The sequence below is a fragment of the Orcinus orca genome, chromosome 19, assembly GCF_937001465.1.
Source record: "Orcinus orca chromosome 19, mOrcOrc1.1, whole genome shotgun sequence".
Lineage (NCBI taxonomy): Eukaryota > Metazoa > Chordata > Mammalia > Artiodactyla > Delphinidae > Orcinus > Orcinus orca.
In genome coordinates this window covers 6,601,545-6,612,821 of record NC_064577.1, presented here as the reverse complement: position 1 = coordinate 6,612,821, position 11,277 = coordinate 6,601,545, and the positions used below count along the sequence as shown (strand labels likewise).

Here is an 11,277-nt window from a genome sequence, read left to right as displayed (position 1 = left end):
TTCATGCAAAAAAAAAAAAAAAAGAATTTCTTTAATTGCAAGTATGTACATATATTTATATATAAACATTTATATTCTTATTTTACACAAAAGTAGGATTGCTGGGTCAAAGGGAATATACAAGTGCTACGTTGATAGCTGTTGCCAAATTGCCCTTCGTAAGGGTGATGCCCTCTCAGGTATGGCTGCCAGGAGGGAAACTGGCCTCACTCTGTGCAGAGGGGGCCTGTCTTCTCAACCCTCTGTTAGACCAGAACCTCCTCCATGACTGGAATTCCAACGAGCCAGTGTCCTAGTTCTCCCTGTGTCCCTGGGTCACTGTGTGGCTGCCATGAAGGCGTCCCTGCTACCTCACTTCCCTGAGGATGGTAACGCTGAAGGCGGTAGTTCTCACAGTGTGGTCCTGAGACGGCAGCATGAGGACCACCTGGGAACTTGTTAGAAATGCACATTTTCAGGCCCTGCCCCAGACCTACTGAATCAGAAATTCTGGGAGCCAGGCAAGTTCTAAACAAGCCCTCTGGGTGATTCTGATGCACGCTAAGGTCTGAGAACCACTGTCCTAAGGTAAATTAAGTCCCTTCCTTGTATCTTGAAACAACCTCAGAATCCAGCCGGTACCCGACGGTTAATCATCTTACTTGACTTCTCCAGAGCCTCTAGCTCACGACCGTGGCTACCTTCTTGAAATGTGCTACTCACTGGTTTCCATGAATCTTCTCTCGTGGTTTCCTCTCCACCTCTCTGACCTCCATCTTCAGCTTCCTTTGAGGGTCCTCTTTACCACCCACTACTTTAACGTTCTTAATGACTCACCGCTGTTCTCACTCTACACGTTTCCCCTGGGCAATTTCATCCACTCCCCTGGTGTTAAGGGCCACCAGCATGTGCTGATGACTCTCCAGTCTATATCTCCACACTCACCTCTCCCTCGGGCTTCGCGCTTCTTTAACCCCCTGCCTGTTGTGAATATCTCCACTTGGATGTCCCACAATCACCCCAACGTCAACGTTTCCAAAACTAAGCTCATTTTCTTCTCAAGACTCGTTCCTCCTCCAAAGTTGCCTATTTCAGGCAATTCCTTGACAACTTAAGTTGCTTGAGCCAGAAACCTTGGAGTCATTCTAGACTTTCCCCTTTTTTCACTCCTTTCATCCAATCGAGCACCAAGTCTTGTCTATTTAAAAATCTACTCCCTCTTCCCCATCCACCCTACTGCTCCACCTCTAATTCAGGCCTCCATTATCCATTATCTTTTGCCTGAACTGGTGCAGTATCTTTTGCCTTTGCTGGTCCTTTTGTCTCCAGTCAACCTGACCCAGCTTCCTCCATACCCAACACAGTTTTCTGCACCAGAAACTCCAATTCTGCACCCAGTTTTGACATGTGGCCTTTTCCCACACACCAAAAAATTCTCTGACACTAGCTGAATTCTGATACTATTTACTTGGAGGTAGCATCAGCTCCCACAGGTTAAGGGCTCAGTCCTGTAAGGCTGCACCCCCTGCCCCGCCACTTCAGATGCCAATCAAAAGTCTAGGTTGTCACCTGTGCTTCTGACTGACTGGCTATAGACTGGAGGTTCCAATGACCCTCCTAAGGTTCAATTAATTTGCTAGAGCTGTTCACAGAACTCTGAAACATTTTACTTACTGTAGTACTGGCTTATTACCTAGAACTCAGGAACAGCCAGGAAGAAGAGATGCATAGGGAAAGGCATGGGCAAAGGGCACGGTGTGCCACTCTCTCCAAATCTCCATGTGTTCACCATCCTGGAAGCTCTCTGAACCCAACCATTTGGGGTTTGACGGAGGCTTCCTTACAGAGTTATGATTGATTAAATCACTGGCCATTGGCAATGCGTTCAACTTCCAGCCCCTCTCCCCTCCCCAGAGGAACTGGGGACTGAAAGTTCCAATACTCTAATCACATGGTTGGTTCTCCTGGCAACCAGCCCCCATCCTAAGATACAGTCTAATAGTCACCTCATTAATACAACAGTAGACATGTTTATAACTCTCATCACTTAGGAAATTCCAAGGGTTTTAGGGGCTTTGTGCCAGGAATGGGGATGAACACCAACTACATACTTCTTATTATAAATCACAATATCACAATTTCCTATTGGTTCTGTTTCTCTGGGGTGCCTGACCACAAGGCACCTCCCTGGGTCTGGCCTCTTTTCCTACTCAGGTTCTTATTTGATCCCAGATAACAGGCTGCCTTAAAGAAAGAAAATTAAAAAAAAAAAAAGCAAAATATTCATTTTTCACTGCTGTGAATTCACCAGAAACAGGAGGAGAACCTTGTAATGCTTAGGGATTCCAGCAACTACTTTACACTATTTTATGTCTTCCAGTGAGAGGAAGGTTATCTTGATAGCATTTTGTTTGGTTGTTTGTTTGGTCGTTTTTATGGTGATGACTCTTTTCTTTCTCTCTTTATAAATTTTATTCAATAAATAAAAATTGTATATATTTAAGGGGTCCAACATGGTGATTTGATATACATAGTGAAATGACTACAGTCAAGTTAATTAACATACATCTCCTCACACAGTCACTGTTTTGTGTGTGTGATGAGTGTACCTGAAAAATATGAGATGCTTCAGGAATTTGGGTCTCATCCTTGCACAGGGGCCCTGTTCATCTCCTCTGTATTTTTCCAATTTTAGCAGATGTGCTGCCAAAGGGAGCATTTGATAGCATTCATTTTGGGTCGTATCTCTTCATTCTTTAGGATGTTTCTAGGATACAGAAACATCTGGGCTTGCAGAGCTGGAATTTTTCTTGAAAACTTTGATTTTTTTTTTTTTTTTTTTTGCGGTACGCGGGCCTCTCACTGTCGTGGCCTCTCCCGTTGCGGAGCACAGGCTCTGGACACGCAGGCTCAGCAGCCATGGCTCACGGGCCCAGCCGCTCCGCGGCATGTGGGATCTTCCCGGACCGGGGCACGAACCCGTGTCCCCTGCACTGGCAGGCAGACTCTCAACCACTGCGCCACCAGGGAAACCCGAAAACTTTGATTTTTTAAAAACATCAAGCCTGAGGACTTCCCTGGTGGTCCAGTGGTTAAGACCGCGCTTCCAATGCAGGGGACGCGCGTTCGATCCCCGGTCGGGGAACTAAGATCCCACATGGCCCATGGCACGGCCAAAAAAATTAAAAGACCAAGCTGGGTTCATCTGTAATGACAGTTTGTCTTGTAACCTAACTGCCTTTATTTTATCAGTTGTGTAAGGATGCTCTTCATTTTGCTGTTTAGCAAGGTCAGATTGGGCAGCTTTTAGGTGCAAAATTGGCGCCTCGTTCTTGAAAATCGAAAGTAAAGCCTTGCTGACCACATTGAACGATGTGGGATTTGGGTTTTCATCGGCTGCTATTTCCCTGATGGACACATTGACTTACTCAATCCCAAATGCTTAGAGCAAAACTATCAGGTGTTAATTCTCTCCAGCAGCGTCTCCAGCAATATCCAGAGATGGGCTTTCATAGCTGGGCTGCTTAGGGTGAGTCTATTAATTGATTATAGGAGCTGTGTGAACTCCTCAGAGGAATATTTGCATTTCAGAGGCAGGGTTCAAGTTCAAGCCATCCTTCTCTTCCCTCGTCCTCTTCTCCAGACTGAAAAGGGGCTCTTTAAGGACAGGACCCCCTCTTGTTTATCTTTGCATTTCCCCAGCCCCTCATGAAAAGCCTGATGATCAAGAAATACCCATTAAATAGAATCAATGGAATCTGACCATCTGTATTCATTAGGACTCTTCACATTACAAACAACAATTCCATCTAAAGGCACTACTTAAATAATAAAGAGACTATTTTGGCTCACGTAACCGAACAGTGTGGGTAGATTTTTAAATCTGGCTTGATCTAGTCTTCAAATAACGTGACCAGGAACCTGGGTTTTCTCTTACCAACCTTCCTGGCTCTCCTTCCTTGATGCTAGCTCCATTCTCAGGCCTGCTCTCCCCCATGGTTTGCCAGATGGAAATAACCATCCCCCAGAGCTGGAGCCAGGCTCTTGCCTATCCAGCAGGTGAGTCTACTCAGGCAATTTCCACACAGGACGATGGAGGCTTGAGATTCTTGGAAGCTCCAGCAAACGTCTCTGGGTATCTTATTGCCTTTGGCTGGCAACTGCCCACACCTGAACCATGTACTATGGCCAAGAGGATGAGACCTCCTGACGGGATCCCACCCAGTGTGCTGAGAATGAAAGAGCAGTGAACCTCTAACAGAAAATTAAGATCATTTTGGTGGGAGAAGAGGGAATGGGTGTCAGGAAAACAACCAGAAACCCCCACCAGCTCCTCTGTGGGTGAAGGTGGCGGTCTGGAGCGGCAATTCCTTTGTGGATGCAGTTCACGCCTCTCTCGAAGGCTCTTTGGCCCCTTGACGCCGGAACAGCTTCAGGCAAGAGAGTCAGAGACCACATAGCCTTGGTGGGGATGAGGAAAGGCTTGACTTTCCACCTCTCACAGGTGCCCCCAATGCTTGCCAGGTTTCAGCAGCCTGTGAAGACTTCTCTTTGCCTTTCCCTCAACCACTAGACCCCTAATTCTGAGGCAGTTTGCATACCTCTGATGATATCTGCTGGCCTCAACTTCATGCACAGGGGGGAGTTTTTCTGTTCTTAGGAAAAGACCCATCAGTCTGAGTCTTGTAGACCTGGGACTCAATTTTATTTGCGTAAGTGAGATAGTCATTGCTTTGAAAATTTCTGTAGCACTTCCCGAATAAACAAAGGTGCCATGCCTGCTCTGCTAAGCTTCACCCCTGTGACATGGGGATTGAGAGTGAGGCCTCTGACAGGGAAAGGCTGCCCCGAGTTAAAGGAGGCTAAAAAGACATGACAACCAAAGGCAATGCACGGACCAGGGGGGAAAAATACAGAGCTCAAAAGGACATTCATGAGGCAATTGACAAATCTGCATATGGACTGTAGATTAGATAATAGTATTGATTATTTTGACAATCGTACTCAGGTTATGTAAGAGAACGTCTTTGTTCGTAGGAAATACACGTGGAAGTCTTTAGGGGTAAACGGAGCAGGATAGGATGTCTGTAACTTTCGAATTGTTCAGGAGGAAAAAAACATAAATATATACATATATAAAGAGCAAATGAATAATAATGCAAATGGGACAACATGCTAAAAATTGGGGAATCTAGGTAAAGGATTATGGAAGGTCTAACTGCCTGGGTTTGAATCCTGGCTCCACTGCTTGCTAGCTAGCTCTAAACCTCTCTAGGCCTCACTTTCCCCATCTGTGAAATGGAGGCAATAGTAGCAACTACTGCATAGGCTTTTTGGGAGAAATAAATGAAAGAATCCATAAAATGAGCTTAGCACAGGGTCTGGCTCATGGCAAGAGCCAAGAGTAATAAATGTTAGCTATTTTTATTACTATTACTGTCCCACAGTAATAAAGAGATAAAGAGATATAAATAGAAACTATTCCCTCTAGGAGCATACATGGCAGGAGATGCCGGCCAGAGGGAGACTTTTCCCCCTCATATGGAATAGACTTGATCCAGTGTCACATTTTATATGCATATGGTGTTACCTATTATTATGTAATGAATACGTACACCATATGGTAATATGCTTTAAGTATTTTTCTTCAACTTGCCCCTTTTACTCAACACAATGTCTTGGAGATCTTTCCATAATAATACCAATAATAATTAACATTTATTAAAGCTTACCATGTGCCAGGCATAGTTCTGGGCACTTTCCATGTATTATTTAATTCTCACAACAATCCCACAAAATAGATTCTCTTGTCATTACCTTTTTTTTTGTAATCACCATTTTATGGATTAAAAAAGTTGATGCTCAGAGAGGTTAAGTAACTTGCCCAAGGCCATAGTACCAAAATTTGAACTCAGCCTGTCTCCAGAGCCCATGGCCTTAATCACTATATTTTTCCATGCAGGTGTATACGAAGATCTATTTCACTGAAAGAAAGTGACAGGGAGTTGGGGGGAGCTACCTAGTATTTCATAAAATGGTTATACCCAAAACTCATTTAATCATTCTAACCCAACTGATAGACATTTAGGTTATTTCCCATATTTGCTATTTGAAATAGTGCTGCGATAAATATCATGGAACAAGCCTTCATAATATCCCTATGTGTCTGACACCAAAGAAGGAAGAAGTTAAAAATATTTGAGAGAGAAAAATTTAAGCAACAAAATAAAGTATTAAACCAAAGTTATATTAAATTATACAAGATAAATATTGATGAGCCCACAATGAAATGAATGAATGAATGAATGAATGAATAGGAGAGAAGAGACAAATCTCCAGTGCAGAAGAATTCCAAATAATTTGAAATTCCACCAAATAAATGTGATGTGGTATCCAGGATGGGATCCTGGAACAGATAAGGAACATTAGGAAATTAAGGAAATATGAATAAACTATGGACTTTAGTTAATAATAATAATGTATCAATATGGGTTCATTAATTGTAACAAATGTACCTGGTAAGAGGTTAATAATAAAGAAAACTGGGTGCAGAGCATATGGAAATTCTCTGTACTATCCTCTCAATTTTTCTGTAAATCTAGAATTATTTTTAAAAGATAGTCTATTTCAAAAACATTTTTAAAAATACAGGAGAGCGAGGGACAAAGTGTAGGTTTTGTAAGAGATGGGAGGGGAGGGGCTTCCCAGCCCAGCAGGGAATTATTTTATTTTTTACTTTTTAATTAATTTTTATTGGGGTATAGTTGCTTTACAATGCTGTGTTAGTTTCCACTGTACAGAAAAGTGAGTCAGCTATACGTATGCATATAACCCCTCTCTTTTTGAATTTCCTTCCCATTTAGGTCACCACAGAGCACTGAGTAAAGTTCCCTGAGCTATACAGTAGGTGCTCATCAGTTATCTATTTTATCTATTCCCCAGGAGGGGAATTAGCTTCAGACGGCAGGAGGAAAGGAGGCGCAGGTGCGTGCAGACAGATATTTTTGTAGGCCTTCGGCAGGAAGTTGAGGGTTTCCACCTGATGGCCTCAGTTTTTCCTTTACGACACAAGAGGTGAGGGTGGGCTGTCTGCTGAGAGAGGGCCTGTGGAAACACTGTGGGTTGCAAGTGGCAAAAGTTTGGAGAGCCTCTGAGAGGAGTGCAAGAGGAAGCTGACCAGAGGCAGAAAAGAGCAATTTCCTCTCACGTCACAGATTTGTGTTGCCCCAAAAGGCAGAACCTTGGGCCGCAGGCCTAGAGGCCTAGCTGGACCGTCTCCTTGGAGTTCCACTACTGGACCAGCAGAGGGCGCCAAGACACCGCCCAACCTTTTCACACCCGGTCCTAGATCTCCCAATTTTCTCTCTGATTCCAAGAGTAAAACGTTCTTTTTGAGCCAGCCGTATTTGAAGGACGATAAACTCTTTGAACTAGCCCAAAGGAACACCTTTGAAGAGCAAGAATTTAGCTATGTGTCTCAGAGCTAATGTCTTTTACTTGCCTCCTCCCTCCAGGAAGCGCCGGCAAAGCAGAGGACACGACCACCATTACTGAGGACCTACTATGTGTCGTGTGATGTTCCAAGCGTGTCTCATTTAATCCTCACAAATCACCTCTGAGGTAGTGGTTATTATTATCCCATCTACAGAGGAATAAATGGAGTCTGAGAGAGGTAAAGGAGGTTATCTGAAGATCCTTCCTGTTGAGTGTAGCCCTACTCCTGCTTCCTTTCAGTTAACAATCAACCAATTAACAATTTTTCAACAGGTGTGTGTGCTGGAAAGCTTGCCCTGGGAGATGCTCTGTGAGAAAAGGATCCTGTGTCAATAAATTTGGCAAAGCTGCAAACTCCTTCCATTTCTGTGAACTGGGCATAAAAATGGTCACAGCAAAGAGCTGTCCTGAAGCTAAGCTAGGCCTCTGCAGTGCCTGGAGAATGTCTGCTCCCTCTCCCCACTTCCCTGACCCACCCCAAGCAGGTGGCTCTTTCCTTTATGGGGGAATGATACAGCTAAATTGTAGGAAAATTTTCATTTAAATTGTAGGAAAATTTTCATTTTCATTTCCTACTTCCCCAAGAAGTAATTGAGGATGGAACAATAGACAGAACTGAAGCTTTGGAGTCAGGGCAAAGGAAGTCTCTGAGATTTCGTTTTCTCATCTGAAAAACAGGGCAACAGATACCAGAACCTGCAGGATGTCGTCAAGAATCGGTAAGCACGTGGAACCCCCAGCTCAGAGCCTGGCCCTGGGAGACCCTGGTGAGGGAGGCGCCAGGACCTGGGGACCATGAATTGTGGCAGGACGCGCACGGCCACCCTGCAGGATTTAGGCGGGTGGACCACCTGCCTCCTCGCCTAGCCCCTGGGTCCCCCCGTCGCCGCCCCCTCCACCCCTTCCTCAAAGTACCTGCTCCCGGTCTCGTAGCTCGTAAATCTCCTTCACACAGAGGGCGATAAATTAGAGGGGTGTGAGAGACCCCCACACACACCTTCCTGCGCCCTTCCTCCCCCTTCTGGGGAGGACTGCGGGAGCAGGAAGCCCCTGGGACGGGGTGGGCGGGGTCACCCAGACCCGCCCACTTCGGCTTGTTAATTACAGACCCAGGGTCTGCAGGGCCTGATTTATGCCGGGACGGGCTGAGTCCTGTGTCTGGGCAAGTCTAGGGGAGCCTGGAGGGGCGGGGGTGACAGGGGTGGGAGGGGTGGGAGGACAGGAGACCAGAGAGGATCCCGAATTCTGAGGGCCTTGTTGAAATGACAACGGTACTAAACTAATACATTTACATATAAATAAAATTTAAGCATAATAGCAATAGCTAACATTGATTGAGAGACTGCGCGCCAAGCTGGCTAAACACTTTATTAATTCATTGATCAAATATTTATTGAGTGCCTATTCGGTGCCAGGAATCTTGCATATATTATCTAGTGAACTTCCCCAAACAGCCCTGCCAGTTAGTCATTATGGTTCCCATTTTGCAGATGGAGAAATCCAAGCAAGAAGCGATTAAGTGACTTGTCCAAGGTTACTAGGCTACTGAGTAGTGGGTCCAGGACTCATATCCCTGGCTATCTGTCCCCGGAGCTTAAACTTTTTTGACTAGATTATCCTGCCTCTTTGCTACCACTTGCCTCACTGACTGCCCTGCCACCAGCTGTGTGGCCTTGGGCAAACACCTTTGCCTTGCTGACAAAATAATTATTTTGGCAAAAGAGGCACTCTGCCCTACCTACGTCACAAGGAGTTAGGAGGATCAAATTAAACTGAAGCTTATGGAAATGGCTTTAAAAAGTATCTGTAGACTAAAGCAAAAGTGAGAATAGATGTGAAGGAGACGGTGAGAAAGTGTATCCTATGTGATTGAAGAACCATAAGAAAAGAAAAAAGAACATGCAACAGAAGCAATATTTGAAAAGACAAAGTGTGAGGAAATTTACCAATCTGAGAAGTATCAAACCACAAATTCAAGAAGCCCAACAAATCCTAGAAGATATATATTTTTTAAACCCACACACTTAAATGTGTCATAGTGAAATATCAGGAACCAAAAACAATGAAAAGATTTCAAAACCAATCTGGAAAAAAAATTACCGTCAAAGGAGCAACAGTTCCTCTGAAGCTGACATCTCATCCATAGTAATGAAAGTAAGAAGACAACATCATAGTTTCAAAGTGACTTTAAAAAGCAGAACCGACAAGACTTGTATAGGAGAAATAAAGGCAAGTCATCACCAGTGGGCTTTCACTGGAGGAAATTCTGAAGGACATAATTCAGGCAGGGAAAAAAAAAAGATTCCACATGGAATGTCTGAGATGCAGGAAGTAATGAAGAGCAAAGAAATTAGTAAATATATGAGCACATTTAAATGAACATTGATTGTATTAAAAAAAGATCTGTAAAATGCTATATGAAAAGTGTATTAATTAAGATGATATTAGGGGGACTTCCCTGGTGGTGCAGTGGTTAAGAATCCACCTGCCAACGCAGGGGACATGGGTTCGATCCCTAATCCGGGAAGATCCCACATGCCATAGAGCACCTAAGCCCATGCGCCACAACTACTGAGCCTGTGCTCTAGAGCCCGCGAGCCACAACTACTGAAGCCCGCATGCCTAGAGCCGGCACTCCGCAACAAGAGAAGCCACCGCAATGAGAAGCCCGCGCACCGCAACGAAGAGTAGCCTCCGCTCACCACAACTAGAGAAAGCCCACACACAGCAACAAAGACCCTACGCAGCCAAAAACAAAAAAATTTTTTTAAATAGAAGGTATTAGGGACTTCCCTGGTGGTCCAGTGGTTAAGACTTCGCCTTCCAATGCAGGGGGTGCGGGTCTGATGCCTGGTTGGGGAGCTAAGATCCCACATGCCTCATGGCCAAAAAACCAAAACATAAAACAGAAGCAATATTGTAACAAATTCAATAAAGACTTTAAAAATGGTCCACATCAAAAAAAAAAAAAAACCTTAAAAAAATGATGATATTAAATGCTGTAGGAGATAAATCCCCAAATCTCAAAGGCTTTAACATAAAAGTTTATTTCTCACTTGTGTAATCATTCACTGTGGGTGTTCCCGGTCAGGCAGTTTTCCTGGGCAGCTCTCCTCCAGGCGATGAAGGGCCTGGCTCCTTCTACCCTTTGGCTCTATCATCTTTAGCTTGCGGCTCCCATGGCTGCCCTGGGTCTTTGATCCAGGAGGAAGGGGAAGGAGTGTGGAGGCTGCACATGGGAAGTTATCGTGGACAGGCCTGGCAGTGACACACATCACTCAAGCTCATATTAAGAGGAGAACTCAGTCAACTGCAGGAAAGGCTGGGAAATGGTATAACTGCTGTATTCATTATCTATTGCTATGTAACAAATTACCTCAAAACATATTGGCTTAAAACAACAATGAGCATTTATTACTTCACAGTTTCTATGGGTCAGAGTTTGAGAAGCGGCCTACCTGGGTGAGTCTCTTCCTCTTTTGTGCATGATGGAGTACGTACGTGATTCCTAGAGCTCCTGCAGCCATTTTGCCACCATGAGGGAAGCCACCTTGAGAAACCAATATACATAGAAGAGATATGAAAAGAATCACAGAAGAATAACCATATGGATGATTAAATTAAACAAAGGGGTTCTAAAATTCCCTCGGAAGTGTAAAGAGCCAAGAATACTCAAGAAAATTATGAAAATGAGCAATGAGGCCAAGGGATTGCCAGATCAGACAGGCATTAAACAGAGATGGCTGGAGGTGGCATTATAGAGATGTGGCATTATGAATCATTGGAGACAGAATAAACTATTCA

The 11,277-nt window shown here is 44.3% G+C and overlaps 1 non-coding gene across 1 annotated transcript; it reads right to left on the bottom strand.

Moving 5' to 3' along the window:
• Window positions 1-2,591: 2,591 nt before the first annotated feature.
• On the bottom strand, window positions 2,592-2,698 carry LOC117200422 (U6 spliceosomal RNA). Its single transcript, XR_004482001.1, has one exon. It is a non-coding gene; the product is annotated as a U6 spliceosomal RNA (small nuclear RNA).
• Between the last annotated feature and the right edge of the window lie 8,579 nt (window positions 2,699-11,277).